At 41.1% G+C, this 15,687-nt stretch overlaps 2 long non-coding RNA genes across 2 annotated transcripts in view; both read right to left on the reverse strand.

The window, feature by feature from the left end:
- LOC144158513 (uncharacterized) overlaps positions 1-15,687 on the reverse strand; it is a 114,782-nt gene that overhangs the window by 27,361 nt on the left and 71,734 nt on the right. The gene's annotated exons all lie outside the window — the stretch shown is intronic.
- LOC144158514 (uncharacterized) lies at positions 1,383-15,196 on the reverse strand. The gene is made up of 3 exons (XR_013320106.1): positions 14,407-15,196; positions 13,131-13,232; positions 1,383-8,534 (listed from the first exon to the last, which is right to left on the reverse strand). It is a non-coding gene; the product is annotated as an uncharacterized LOC144158514 (long non-coding RNA).

A 15,687-nucleotide genomic window follows, 5' to 3' on the forward strand; every position in this document is an offset into this window, starting at 1 on the left:
GTGGTCCTAGGGTACTCCGCACCGTCAAGGCCGACGTAGTTAGCCGTTCGACTCTCGGGTACTAACTCACGTTCGAAGCCGAATGGGTAAGACAGCTGACACTAACTCTCTCTGGTCTACCAGACACAGGCTCAATTAGAGCCCGTGCCTGTGTGATTTTTTTGAGATTGCAAATGCTATGCGCACGGACCCCGACAGAAATTGTGCGGTCCTAAGCTACACTGCACACAAAACAAAGTTGCAATAACTAAAATTTCGCTACCGTCCCCTCTTCTGGATTCCACCTGCTCTGCGGCCGAAACGTTTTCGGTGTTCGCAATCAATTCAGATTCCACTGTGCAGGGTGGCTAAATCCAGGCGAGTTCACCGCATCGAGCATTCCCTTTGGTCACACGTTGTGCAAAAACAAAGCTGCCTCCGAGTATCTCTACTTCAAAATGTCATTCACTTTTTGTTATAGACAGTAATTTGCACTACGGAATTGTTCCCTAATTTCCGGTATCATTCCCACTGAACATTTTGTTACAGATCACAGTTTGTTTTTAGGGGAACACGAGTGCCTCTAATGTACAACAATGACCTGCCTAAACGTGTCAACCGTACTCTCGCACATACGCTAGGCTTGTACCTTCACATCGTCCACTGAGCCTGGTACATGGTACTTCCAGTTTTTACCTCCTTCAGTGGTGACTAATTTACCCGGTCTTGAGGCGGCTTATTAAACCTTTTCCCTTTTACATGCATGAGAATGAAAGATTGTCTTCGACACAGTAAAACTTCAGTCGGCTTTTCCCATCCAAGAATACGCCCGGGGTGAACATTTCGGGCTTTTTTCTAAGCCAAAAGTTCACCCACATTCGCAAATACCTCCGTGTGCCTCCAATATTCTATTAACGGCAAGCACCACCAGCTTTTGAACTCAGCGCAAAGCTCACAAAAGATTCACGGTGGTGATACACGTGTGCATACGACAAGCATTCGATCTACCAGGCCGATGTAACGAGAAACCTAAGGATTCCCGAAAAAAGCAGACATGTTTTCCACAAGTTGTCCAGTTTGAGTTTTACAGTATATACGAAGTACATACCTTTTCATGCCCACTCACGCCTGGTTTCGTAAGATAAAATAAATAAATGCAAGTTATTTCTGTAACCTAACTTTGCTTACCTGATGGGAAAGCAAAACCACCCGATCGTCAAACGGACTTGCAATGCACCATTGTGTTTGGATCACTTTGTTCGATATCTTTTTTTCATATTTTGATGCGAATTGCTCCGATAGCCAGTGTCACGTGAACGGATGATGGGGTGGTCTTTACCAGCTCGGAGCAATGGACACAGGGAAGCTGTTGACGTGTTTAAAAACATAGATTTAATGCACACACAAAAAAACCCTCAGGCAAAGCACTCAACATACAATTCAAATTGAGTGTTTGAGTACAATATACAATATACAATTCAACATACAATATACAATTCAAATCAAAACTCAAAAGTCTCTACAATAACGTCCTACACTAATTACAATCTAAATACACTCCTTAACCAAGTTCTAGTTAATTTCTCTTGTACCACAACTCCCTAGTTGTGTCCTTTACAACTGCTTCCCTACATGACTTGCCTACCCCGCTGTCGTCGGCGCTGATGTGTCGCACCCGTTGCGTGGCCGCGACTCGGTGGTAGTAGCCATCCTTGTCTCGTTTCAATGCCGGCGTTTGACGCGCCCGGTCATCCCTTCGACGGCGTGCTTCCTCGGTGGTTCCCCCCTGGTAGCCGCTGCCTCTGTAGGTTCCAGGTAGGCTCGGCCCGAACATAGCCTTTCGGGGCAGTCGAGACGAACGTCGATGGAGCATGGTCGTTGGTCGCTGGTGCCCGACCGATGCCGCTAGGGCCACGAACACACAGGTTCGTGGTGCACCTAGGATGACGGTGCCGATGCGAAGTCGGCCCGCTCCCGCCCAGGCTCGGATGGCATGGTCGATGGCCTGGTCGCATCCCCCTGGCTCGTTCCGTGAAGCTCACATACTCCGGCCGCCTCCTGGTTGTCTGCCTCCCGTTGTCTTGCCTCCCCTTTGTGCGCCCCGCTTTTATACCTTCTGGGCTCTCCCGTGGCGCACTCTCATTGGCACTTAGCCTCTTCTATGTCCTTATTTGGCCATCTCGCCAATGGTCCCATGCGCGGCCTTCCCTGATTGGCCGACCAGTGCGCTGCCACCTTAGCCCATGAGTTCTCGGTGCGTCGGCGCTGGCGCTCCTTGATTGGTTCGTTCAAGACGCGCCGTCCAAATTTCCATTCTGTTGTTCTTTTTTTGTCTCTTTTTTGGGAAGGTGCCCTTGACAAATGAAAGCCGGGATGGCAGGAATGCTGGGGCAGCTTCTTTTCGTTCACGCCGATCTATCCGATCCTCTCCCCCCACCACTTACCAGGCAATTTCCGTGATTGGGTTCCACAAAAACAGAATAAACTGTTTCCCCGGTTCTACGCATCAGCCCACCGGTTCATCTGGAAGGAGCACAATGCCAGCGCTGCATAATGGTTAGCGCAGTTGCCTGCTGTGGTGGCCGCACAGGATCGAATCCCAACCAGCTTTGTGTGTTTTCCGAATTAAGTCAGAGCCCTTAGTGCTCCCGCTTGTCGCCCTGGCTAAAGCGTTACGTGGTGTCCTGCAGCCACCGAGAGACTTTGAAAAGGGTACTTTTGTCCTTGTTGACATCGATCCTAGGTCACTCGCGTTACAAAGTCGATGTCCATCTCATCCCGCGGTACATGGTTTTTTTAATGCTTGCTTGGCCGCAGAACGAAAAGCAGTGTACAATATCAAGTAAAAGCTCCAGCCACCAGTTGTCCTAGAACTTCTTAAGCTGCGTTAAAATATTCAGGCAAACAGTTCTCTGTTGGAAAGTGTTTGGGGGGTGACCTTTGCGCTGCGCCGTTACTACAGAAGCTGCCGTAGCTAGGCTACAAATAAGTGCACGAATTATTTTTAATTACGATGTACCTACATCGCACTAGGAACTTATTGCAGGGGGACATGCAACATGTACACAGAAGTGTAGACAAATGCATTTATACATTTATACACCTTTTCAAAAGCAGTTATTCATATTGGTAAAAACGAACACAACGTTGATCATAAATGGTAGAAAAAAAGATCGTTGTTTTGTAGGCTAACCAATTTCTCAGAAAATATTTCACTCACATACTGTTCTTGAAAAAAAGAAGTTCAAGGAGTATTTGTTCTGTGGGAAGAATCATGCCCTTTTCGTGAAAACTTTATTTATTTATTTATTGTTTATTTTCTTGTTTATTGTTACTGAATTACTTATTTTTTCAATTATTTATTTATATATTCATTTATTAGTTATTTCTTTATTTATTCATTCATTTCTTTGGGATATTCTCATGGCTAATTGGGTATTATTGAGGGGAGTGGTAAAAAATGAATACATCAATAAAAATACAAAAAGCACGGAAACCTTTGCGGTGAATTGCGAAAGAAAGCTGGCTGAAATATACAGCCTAGTTGTGTAACGAGAGTAAAAAAACGATCACGGCATATTTATTTGCACGTGTAAAACGTAGCACTTTGGTACAAACAGAAATTGACTTCATTAAGCAAACCTACGAAATGCACAATATTTCGAACAAAGCACAAGGCAAGAAATTTGAAACTTAGCTGGGAATGTAGAAGTCAGTCAGTTGTTGCCTAAACTGTTCTACTTTGGTTACAAGCATCAAGGAAGAAGGCTGTTGATTCTACTGCGCAAATGTTTTAGGGATGAATGAATTGAAATAGGAAGCAGTACAACATTGAGGCACGCCATCTTTTCGCAAATGATCTATGCGAGATGAGATATATTGATGGCGTGAATAGTGCGTTCTTAAGTGAAGTATTCGGCTCATATATTTGAAAGAAACAGCACATGCGCGAAATGTTTCTGCACATTGAAAGGGGCAGAAGTGATGGGGAGTTTTTAATGAGCATTACGCTGAAAAACTGGTCGTAGTTCCAAAAATGAAATCGGCTGCCTGATTTTTTACTGCTCAAAGAGTGTGGATTAGAGATATAGAAAAAATGTTCCCAAACAGAAGCAGCGTATTCGAGTCTGCTACGGATTAGTAAGGTACACAAAACACGTTTAATCGATACAAAAGTTTTGAAATTTTCCTTGGATATACCCAAGCATGCGGTTAGTTCTAGGCGTGGTAGTACTGAAGTGCAGATTTCATGACAAGATTGATGTGAGAATTACGACAAGATATTTATTCTAGGTTACCAATTGTAAAAGAAAATTGTTAATACTATAAGATGAACGGCAAGAGGATTCACGGCGAAAAAAGAGCATTATATTTTACCGTTACTCAAATTAAAAGTCATATGCCACTGGAACACCATTTAGACACTGCATTAAGGTCTTTCTGTAGAACAAAAACATCGTTAGGGCCTTTTATTTCATGGTATAGTACACAATCATCCGTAAAAAGGTTTATTGGAGATGCTAGACTTATAGCAGATCGCTATTAAAAATAAGAAAGAGTAACGGGCCAGGCATAGATACTTAAAGAACCCCGGAGGTAACACAAACTGTTCAAGAGTTATGGCCGTTAGCATGCACATATTGGAAAACGATTAGTCAAAAAACACTCAATGCACAATTATACATTAGGGTCAATATTAAGACAATGCAATTTGTAGAGAAGCAATTGGTGAGACACTTTGTCGAATGTCTTGCAAAAATATAAAAATATACAATCAACTTCAGAAGTCAGATAGAGCACGCAATGCATGCCGTTTGTAAATGTTGCGAGTTGAGTTTCGCAGGAAAATTTTTTTCGAAACCTATGTTGAACAGGAAGTAAAATACAGAAAGATTCAATAATGTTTGTTAGGTGTGAAAATATGACATGTTCTATGATCTTACAGCAGATGGTGGTTAATGAAATTGGGCTGCAATTGCCTAATAAATGACGGCAACAGGATTTATAGAGTGGAACCAACTTATTGATCTTGCAGTCGTCAGGCAGATTTCCGGGTTCTAATGATTGGTCAAGTATTTTAGTTAATATAATGTCTAAATAGGCCTTCGTGTTTTTTAAAAAAATTAGCATTATATTGTGCGGACCACTCGAAGAAGATAATTATAGATCATCGTACTATGCCATCATCGTACTATGCATACGTACTATGCTAACAATGTCAAAACTGATAGGATTTATTGCAAATCTTGCATCATTGCCATACTTGGAGAATGATCGATTAGGAGCAGTAGAAAAAGCCTTCATAAATACATCGTTTAGCGCTTCAGCGCAAGCACATTCGGCTATTGGGTTAGATTGAGAATAAAAAAAAAAGATAAACTTGAGCGGTTCGCCTCATTCACAGTGTTCCAAGATCTTTTGGGATCGTTTGATAACAGTGAGGGTAACGTGACATTCCATTATTTTTTTCTTCGCATCTTCCAAGGCGCTTTTATATATCTCACTGGCCGTCCGTAGGGCTAACCACTGCTCGGATCTTTCACAAAACGTGGGTTTTTTTATTCTTCTTTTCTTTTGGACAAGCCGTTTTAAAGCGCGAGTATACCAAAAAAACTGGCGGTTAGTCGTAATAAAATTGCGTGGAACATGCGATTCAATTAGTCTGTGAAGGACATTTCGATAAATCCACCAATTATCATTACCCGACCGTTTATCAAATCAACACGAAAATATCAAGTAAAAATTCTAAGCCATCGCTAATAGCGCGGAAATTTCCATTAGCATATTTACAGATAACCTTAGTCTTATTAGGGGACTTACGGCATGGTAAGTTGAATTGAATATTAAGTATGCTGTAATCGCTGGTACCCCGCAGCTACGTTATGTCTGAACCAAAATCGGGTACGGGAGTTATGAGCAGGTCTGAAATACTGGATGTAGAAGAGGTTACTTTTGTTGGCTTTGTAATAAGTTGCATTAAAAAAAATTCAAGTGCAATTCTGTAAAGTTAGTCGATTCACAGGATTTGTTGCTAGTAGCGGAGGGGCATGATCAAGTAAAATCAGGAAACTTAAACTCGCCGAAAGGAAAGATGGGATTATCAGGGAATTTGGTATGATTGGCACACAAAGAGTCGTGGAGGTCAGTACAAAATTCCACTGCCGTGAAAGGTCCCCGATAGCAAACACAGAAGATAAGCTTTGTGAAGTTAGCTCTTTATACCACGTAAATAAACTCTAGAGCACCCATATTATTTGTTTTAAAACAAGGTAACCCATCTTATACAGGAATCAAAACGCCACCACCATGCCTTTAGGGCCGGTCATGGCAGAATATGTGGTAGTTCTTTTGTGAATGAGAAATTTCATGATTATGCACAGAGCCGTTGAGACACGTTTTAATTAAAACTACTATATCAGCTGCCGTTGTATCGGCGGTTCTAGATATGGAACCACTATTGCGGACGACACAGCGTATATTAGTGAAAAGAATTGATTTATCATCGAATTTCTGCACGCGCCGGTGACCACGGTCTGATACCTATGGCGACGATGAATGGCCGGCGTTATCTTGGCCAGTAGCGTTTTTTTATTCAACTTGATGCGGCAAACTGTTAGTAACGCGTTTTGACTTTTTTTATAAACAGCATCAGTCACGGCACAATACATGCAAGATTTCTTTTTCAGGATGAGTTTATTGTAACAAAGGCTGAAGTGTTCATCCTGTGAGGTTTGTTTTGCAAATCGACCAGTTTTTTTTCGTCCATGCCTTGTAGATAGTGAAAAATTTTCACTGGCGGTAATGTTTAATTCCTTAGGTTGCGATTTCGCATGCAGAACCTGTTGTTTAGATTGGAAATAAGAAAACTTTGCGATTATAGGCCTAATGTTTAGCGGGTGTGGTGCGCCTATCTTATGAGCAGGTGAAATATCCGCGCCTGAAATGGTTCCGCCATTTTCTTACGTATTAAGTTCAAAACCTTTTCATCTGATTGTTCCCATTTGTCATCTGGCAAGTCGGCAACGTTAAAAAAAGGTTATTCCTGCGTGTTCTGCCCTTAAGATTGCTCTAGCGGGATTTATTTGGCTTCGTTTTCTTTTATTACACTTTTGGTTTTTTTCCAAGGCCACGTCATTACGAAGTGATTCCAGAGATTCGACCATAATTTCAACACAGACAAGGCATTCAGACATGCTAGTAACCTTTTCATTTATTTTTTCCAGAGTAATGCTTAGGCATTGAATTGAATTCAGATATGCGGAGTTGGCCTTCTTCATTTTTCTAAGTGCGTTCTTTAAGAAACCCAAGCATGGCATTACTGGCTCGCTATCGTCATTGCCTGGTAATTCCTCCAGGCCTGCGGGTTGGGTCTGCGAGTTGTTGCGTGTTGTCGGAGGGCCTGGATATAGTTCAACGTCTCCAGACAACAACACTTTGATCACGCTCATAAACTCATGCACATTTTTCAAGAGCAGTTGTGGGCATTGGAACGCAACAAGAAACAATTCATCTGAGCGTTTTGAATCTGCGTAACGATCCTGAAATACGGAGAAGTCGAACAAGTTTATCAGGATCATTATGGCGACGCTCCCATGCCCATTGTAGTAAATGCAGTGTAAAAATTTGAACCTTAACTTTTTACGACTGGGCTGCAGTGGTTCCCATATCAGGGTTGATTTAATAACCGAAATGCTAGCAAAAGGGTCTCAATTGCGAGTAACAAAACACGCAGCCTGGTTGTTTAGCTTTTCTGATCTTTTTACAAGATACTTTTGGGGTGGGTGCCACACTACACATGCATAATCAGGTCAAAATCGGACATGCATAAAATATGGTGTTTTTTTACTCGTCTGGATGCACCATTAGAGTTCCTAAGATAAAATATAACATTTTACAGGACTTTTTATTATATACTCTACATGTTTAATCCACTGGATTGACTCAGATAAGTATACACTGGAGTGTTTGTACTCCGTGACGCTACTGATTATTTTATCTTGATAGTACAAACTACGAAATTAATCATGAATTAAGGCAAATACTTTCTAGAAATAAAATGAAAATGATAGTCTTTTGTTTTGGGTGGCTTATGATAATGATTAGAGGCTCTCGATTTTTATTGGGACCTTTGTTGTAATCAACGCACTTTCCTGTGGTATTCTACTTTTTGCCCTACCCTAAACTAGCCTAAGGATTCGCCCCTCCACCTGGCTTTAAACTCCCATCGCCTACCCCCCTCAAGGCACGTGCAGACCAGTGTACCTCCCCCCTTCTGTTGTAACTTCTAATTTGGTATATTGCTCTTCCTACATTCCACTCCCTTCAGTACTTTTCTTCTACCACACCCCACATGCCCCTACGTCACCTCTACGGTCCTGAAGTTTCGGCTTCCCCTCACACCATATCCTAAAACTCCGTCAACGTCGTTTCCCCGTCGTCCCGCCGCACTCGTGTCTCTGTGCAGTCTATTCAGTGACTTCGGCGCCCTTTCGCGAGTATTTGTAGTAACAACAGGGGATTGGTACTGGAACTAGCCAAAGAAGGGTGCGAAGGCCCTGAAAAGAAAGTATGCCGAGAATACCGTTAAAGAGGGAAATATTCGGCTCGCAGAAATACTGGGTTTTAAAGGTAATATAGAGCTATCTAACATCAAGTCTGTCGAGGCGTCTGCAAGAAGATTAGAATTCTGCTGGACCAAAAGCACATAGGAGAATATTGACTAGGACAGGTACCATCTGTAACAGAAAAGTCATTTTGCTTCTGCACTAAGAGCAGCGCTAGTATTACCCCAAGAGTATAAGAAATATATTCATTACGTTTTTGTAAGATGACACTTTATTACCCAGTTACAACTGAATAATAATGACATCACGTTGGAAAGACGCCGCTAGCATTCAATCAAAACGCCAAAAAATTACTGCTCCAAAATTGACAGCTTTCACAATTAAAGAATTCGCAATAATTTATATTTTTTACTGCGGCGGCCCCTGTCACAAAATTGATGCTTACACTAACCCCTGCAATGATCACTTTGCGCACATCATGAGAAATACTTTTTAAGTGATTTCCCCATAACCCCTCAATGACGGACGGTGTTGGAGGTTCAGGACCTCTGATTTCCTTGTTTGTGTAGCTTGTGTAATTTACCATCCCCCTTCAATGTGTGCTACCCTGCAGCAAGCTAACCTACGCCAAACAGCGTTAACAGGTAAACCTGGATTTAACTAACATCAATGCCGCCAATTCCTGGATTTAACGAAGTTCTTAAATTCTCTATTACCACTCCAATTAGAGGTCACACGTTTGCGACCTCTTTGTAACAAAACGTTGCGGCGGGTAACCTCGATATAACGAAGTCAGCAAGCTGACTAGTCCTTGTTTTTGACATTTTACTGAAAAATAGGCTGGAGAAGTTAACTGATATAAAGAATCCTAGTAGTACTGTAAGCCGGCAACCTCTACGAAAACATTTATAATCACCTAAAAGAAAAATGTATCACTATTATGCAACGTTACCAGTTGCTAACATTGCATCACGTCTGCTTTTACTTATGTGGCGTGACACCACGTGGTGTATGAAGAAAAAGTACACTTAACGTTTTTTTCCGTCAGTACGACCAACTACCGTGCGTTTCACACGTACGAGTGCGGTTTGGGTTTGAGACGTATGTTTTGAGGTGCTGGGACGTCCTGCTAGCGTGTAGTCGCAAGTCTCTATTGCTATCTGGGGTATTGTTTTGTCGGTGATGAGTTCTGCTGCCACAAAACAAAAAATTGGGTCTTTTCAAGACAAGCTCGCAAATATGAATGGCGACATTGGCGGCGAGAAAGAAGGATGTCGGCGCCTGGTACATTATCACAGCTCGCGCCCACTCAACCATTTTGAGGTTGCTACAAAGCACCACGTTCGCATAAAGGCTCCCTACCTGCAAAAATTTGGTTCTTGAAGCGCATTAAGGCACCAATAGAAAAAACGGGCAAAAGTGATACTTATGTTACGTTTGTTAATATAACGATAAGTGACCTTGATTTTGGAACGCTGTGTAGTGCTTTAGATGGTGCAAAAACAGTAGGCGACTTTCACAGAGTGTTTGACTGTGAAATAAATCCATGAAAGAGAAGTTCACGTTCACTGAAGTCTAGCCTTTTGATGTTGTTTCTACTCCATTGCCATGAGTCATAACACGAGACCTGCATATAACAAAAACCTTTCTATAAGAAAAAATGTCTTACTTTAGCCAACGTAGTTACACCAAGATTTAATTGTATAACCTATTATATTGGCCGCACAATCAGAAGGTGTATAGAATTTCCCAGTTCAGGAATAGCAGCTTCTTTTGTGACTTGGGCACGGGGGGAGCGTCAAAGATTCAAGGTGTCTAGAAATCTGCGAGCACCAAAATGCTCTCTTTAGCGGCCGCAGCACCTTTGATATATCTCGTGCCACCTTGGGGAAGCGTTTTTGGACATAAATTGTTGGATAGAGACATGGCGATACGGCGACTGTAGGAAGAAATGGTGCAGACGCGTCGGTGCAGGAGATTTACGAGCGCACTAAGACTCCATTTGTGTTTGCGATCACCAGTCTATCAATTACAGCTATTATGCTTTTTCTTTTATCAAACTTCACGTTATCAATTCCGGGTGAAACGGCAAGTTTTGGCCCATTTCTGCTTGCTTACGCTGTCAAATGTTTTAAATATTTTATGGTTTATCGCCACAACGATTTTTCTAAATATATTTTATTTACAGACAAAAAAAAAGCTGTTTCTAGTTACTGGTTCTTTGATGCGCCTGTTTGAAGTATGTGTTGAATATGTCTAGAATTTTATTATAAATTTGGATAGCGCTCCAGCTTAAAAAGTGACTTGCGCTACCAATATTGTGAAAACCGTTTCTAATTTATCCAGTGGTACTTCACCAGAGTGTTATTCCGATTACTATGGTATGATTTATTCAAGAAACAACGAAACATCATTATGGATTTTATGATTTGGTTCGATCTAATAAATAACACACCTTTTTAACATCAGAGGTATTAGAAGGTAAACAATTTACAATAGTTGTGCAAGGTAGAGGTAGCAATTGATAACACTATTTTGTGACCAAAAGCCATAGCAACATAATAGTAATTCGCAGAATTTTTGCGGACACATCCTTTCTGTCCTCGTACATAGTGGCTTGCATATCAAACTGTCACTTTGTTTATGAAGAGGATTCGTGCGTAGTGGGCTGTCATGCTCAGATAGAAAGCTCACAAAAGCAAGGTTACTCAGGAAACCCTTTAAAAAATACTGCTCTAGCCACGATAATTTCCTGCTCCTCTTCTAATAGAATTGTCCTTTCAGATGTTCCAAAACGAAAAACACCGCTGGGAGCTGATAACAATAGAAATGCTGTCAGGCGAATGTTTTTACGAGATAATTGGGCCTTAACAGCAAAACAGAAGCGTCAAATCACGTGATACTGATTTGGTGGTACGATTGGTAGAATTTGCTTTAAAAAGGCTCTTGGAATTCTCTGATCTACAGTAGTGAAGCTTCTGCAATTCAGCGTAGCTATTTGGGTGGGAAACACAACACTCTGGTAAGTATTCAGAAAACTTTCTTTCTGAGGCTGTCAGGCGTGACAAACAATTGGTGTCAGTTCTTTAAATTGTCGCGAAACCATTCGAAAAACATATTAATTCTCACCTTGAACTTTGTCATATATGCCAACGAAAGTTTCTTGAGTAATCAGGCAGTAAACATAATGTGAAATATTTTATGTATTTGCGGAATATGAACTACTTCAATGAATCAACCTAAAATCATTTTGCAATAATTAAAAGAGTTTTCGAATTTAACTTTCTTTCTTATTGGCAACGAGCTGCACATTTGTTTTGCTCTACCGACATAGGGAACAGCGATGCCACAACTCTAGGTTTTGTGCCGTATGCACAACCTAAAAGCCATTGTGATAAAAGACACGTTGATTTGAAAATTCCTGCGCAGTACAAAAATATTTCATATCAATTGTTAATCCCGGTTTTGTAAACGGGCTTTCCTATTGGCTCACAGGAATTTTGTTCTAACTGAACTCTTCATGACGTTTTTGTTTTTACCTGCATATTCTTGAATTCAGCATGGGTTTCTTCTCGGTAAGAACTTTTTTTGCAATCTCGGTCTGTGTATTGCGCATGTCGGGATGTATCAATAAATGTACGTTGCTGTCGTTGCGATTGAAGGTATGGAAGTGTAGCGCTTGTCTGTCTCTTCTTTTTTGTGTATTGTGCATTTGCGCCACTCAGTATGTTAGTAAACCTAAACCAACACGTCCAGCAACACGTTCTTTTGAAATACCTTAGAATGCGTTGCTTGTTCTCCTCAAAAGAATCACAGAAAGTTGGCATTCACATTCTTCGGAGCATGTGGAGCATTTAGGCGATCCCCAGCAGTGTTCCAACTCCTCTAACGGCATGCAGCCCCTGCTGAACTTTTGTCCTCACGTCGCAATTTTCTTAGTGGAGCGGCTACGGTTGACAGAGACAGACTTGGTTCCGGCGTTATGCTAATATGGGCGCTGCGCCTGCTGTGAAACACTTTTTGGGGGTATTTTATTTATAAAAGACCTAATCTGGTAGCTTGTGTAGCAAATACATATGATGTAATGATATAAACGCGTAAAACATTCGTATGGTCGGGATTCAGAAAAGAGTATTGCTTTAAATACCGCCAAAGGGTTCTTCTTGGCGTTAGTATAGTGATGTCGCAGGAAATCTAAACTGGTGAACCTGAACAGAGTTATTCAATTCATCTTTTATTGCTAAAGACCCATCTTTTAGATTTGCAGTGTGAGAAACATAGGGCTTGAAAAGAGCATTGCAAAATAATGAAGCGCAAGAAGGTAAAGTTTTGGCCGTAAAAGAAGAAAACTGTATATTCAGCCTATAGGTTTTAAAGATAACAGCTAGAATGAAAGTGTAAAAATATAGTATCACTAATGACTGAAAGAACCACGCTCTCGCTCTATTTGTTTTTCTTTTCTTACGACTATTGTTTTTTTTTAGCCCCGTCAAGTGAGCGTTTCCGGACTGCTATCACGCTTTCTTGAGCAGCTTTTAGGCGGGAGAAATTTCCAGTTCTTTGGAGTGAAAATTAAGATTATCTTACCTCAACGAAAACATGACGAGGTGGCTTCTTATTGTGAGAGGAAAAAAAGCTTTAGAATTCGTGGCAAGGCTCTTCGTGAATTTCCCTCAGGCGTCAGAGATTCTGGAGGGTACAAAAATACAATAGATTGTGCGGAGTTCCTGTGGAAAATCTCTGCTGATATTTTTGTGGAGCAATCCTTGATTGGAATGAGCTCTACAATGCGGATTGTAATCTGTTAAAACATAAAAAGACAAAAAGATGAGAATGCTCGTGGAAATCATCTTGTTTTTGCCTTAGTTTGGGGTGGTAGCGTAAATGTGGAAGCTGAACACTTGAAGCCTGGCTCAATACCTCTACAACTACACCAAATAAGTACCCAAATTGTTTTATATAATTACTTTGAGCATGCCCCACATCTCGGGTAACGCAAGCGTAACAAGCGATTTCCGGATGTGGAAATATAACTACGCCAGATCGCGTCAGAGTTTTGGTGTACACATTGGGTCGGAATTTTTATTTCGTGCTTTTCACAGCAATACACGGTTTACGTTAACATTTACGAATAGTACTCCTAAATTTGGCATGTGTAATTTAAATTTCCACAGATTTTCAGATGCCACGTGGCGATGACTTTTCTTTTCCTGGCCCTCCTGGCTGCTAGGGCATATGCTGGCTGTGAAGGTGCCGGAGCAGTGGTAAGAAATAAAACGCACATGCCTGAAAGGGCAAGCACAAATGTTAATTGTAGCTTGTACAGGCACATGCAGTCAGCCATACGCACACGCGATCGAATACAGGCAAGGCTATATGTATACTAAGGAACAAAAACAACGGCGAAGTGTGCGTGAAAATGAGTGAGGAAATCGGAAACACCTAGACATCAATAACAAAGTAATTACCTGCTAACAGTTTTGCAAAAATGCTTGCCTTAAGCCATCTGAACAAGGCAACATCACTTGTGGAGACCGAAGAAGTACACTTCGACAGTTAATGAATGGTCCAACTTTTCCCTAATTTGATAGGCGGCCGCACGCACGCACACACGCATACGCACACACACACATAAACACACACATATATATATATATATATATATATATATGTATATGTTCCATGTATATACATTAATGCAAGAAACAAAAGACGGAGACGCACGACTAAAACCGTAACAGAATCAGAGTTTAGTGACGTTTCAAGGAGTGGACTTTCGTTTAACAGAGAAAGGAAGTCCTCTTCCGAAAACGTCAGTACACTTTTTTTAAAGTTTTAATCATGTGTCTCTGTGTCTACTTACCTTATTTTCTCGCGGTCTTTGTGAGTCTTTTTGTTTCCAAACAATTATTATATATATAAGAGCTTTTGAAACCTTTGGATGCTTGATTTCTGCATGTATGGCTTTAAAAAGGGTTCGATATTGTTAATGTAATTTCAGAATGAAGAAATATAATGGTATTGCCAAAACAATGAAAATCAACAGATAGGCTTCAGCTTCTCACCCTACCTAAAAATATAACTTAACACTGGTAAGAAGCTGTTTATAATGCTGTTCATTGAAGGATTTTAAAACAGGATTATCAAGGCAGATTCCTTGTTACAAGAGAGTGAGCGTCACCGGGGCACTGGATTGGAACAGCTTTTTTGTTTGTGTCAGATGGCCGTCAAGGTTCAAGTAGTTTTGAAAATCAAGATCTAGTAAAGTTACGCTGGGTACCTGCACTTGGTTGATTGGCATAGAAGACTGCGGGGGTGCAAATAAAGTTAGCCGCCTTTATTTCCTCAATGGACGCCAAGCTTTCTATGTAGTCATTGTATTTTTTACTTTGACACTGAATTTCAAAGGAAGCGAAGACGAACGACGGCATTTCCAGTTATTCTTTTAAATAATAAGAGATTCATAATTTCCAAAACAATAGGACAAAAAATCAGGCCCCTTTTTATTGAAACACAAAGCGGTATGTTCGCACACTTTTGTGTATATTTCGGACATCTTGCCCAAACATTTGCCGCACGAAAACACTGCAGATGTACCTGGATATGTTAAATATCAATAGAAACTCCTCCGGAGTCGCATTGTGATACCTTAGCTTTTGTGTCTCCTAATAGAGTCTTGGATGCAGACGTGCACTTAAAGCCTTATTGTGTCGTTTATGTTTCATTCACTATACGGGCGAATGCTTTCAAATAACAACTCCATATTTCTTTCAGTGCCACATTTTCAACTCAGTCTGCTGCGATGGAACTTTCTGCCTGCCATGATGGGAGCGGGCTTCTGCGTTCCACAGCCCGGAAAATAAACCGTCATGCGGGCAAATATCCTGTATGGTGTGAAAGCTCCCTACCGACCTACATAAAAGAGCTGCACCTTCAGTGGATTGGAATAAATAAAATCCTAAACTTGACTGTGTTTTATCGCAAACACCAATTCTACACGGTAATCGTATGGCAACCCTGTAGAGACTAAATTTACTGGAAATCAAAAAGGCACCAAAAAGGTTTCAAACGGGGATATTACCTCGCTTCAACAAGCTCACCTAACTAGATTTTGTTTCTTGGTGTCTTTGAGAGTGCATTCAAG

This window comes from Haemaphysalis longicornis, unplaced genomic scaffold (assembly GCF_048455015.1).
Source record: "Haemaphysalis longicornis isolate Haplotype H1 unplaced genomic scaffold, Haemaphysalis longicornis Haplotype H1 scaffold_10, whole genome shotgun sequence".
NCBI classification, from domain to species: Eukaryota; Metazoa; Arthropoda; class Arachnida; order Ixodida; family Ixodidae; genus Haemaphysalis; species Haemaphysalis longicornis.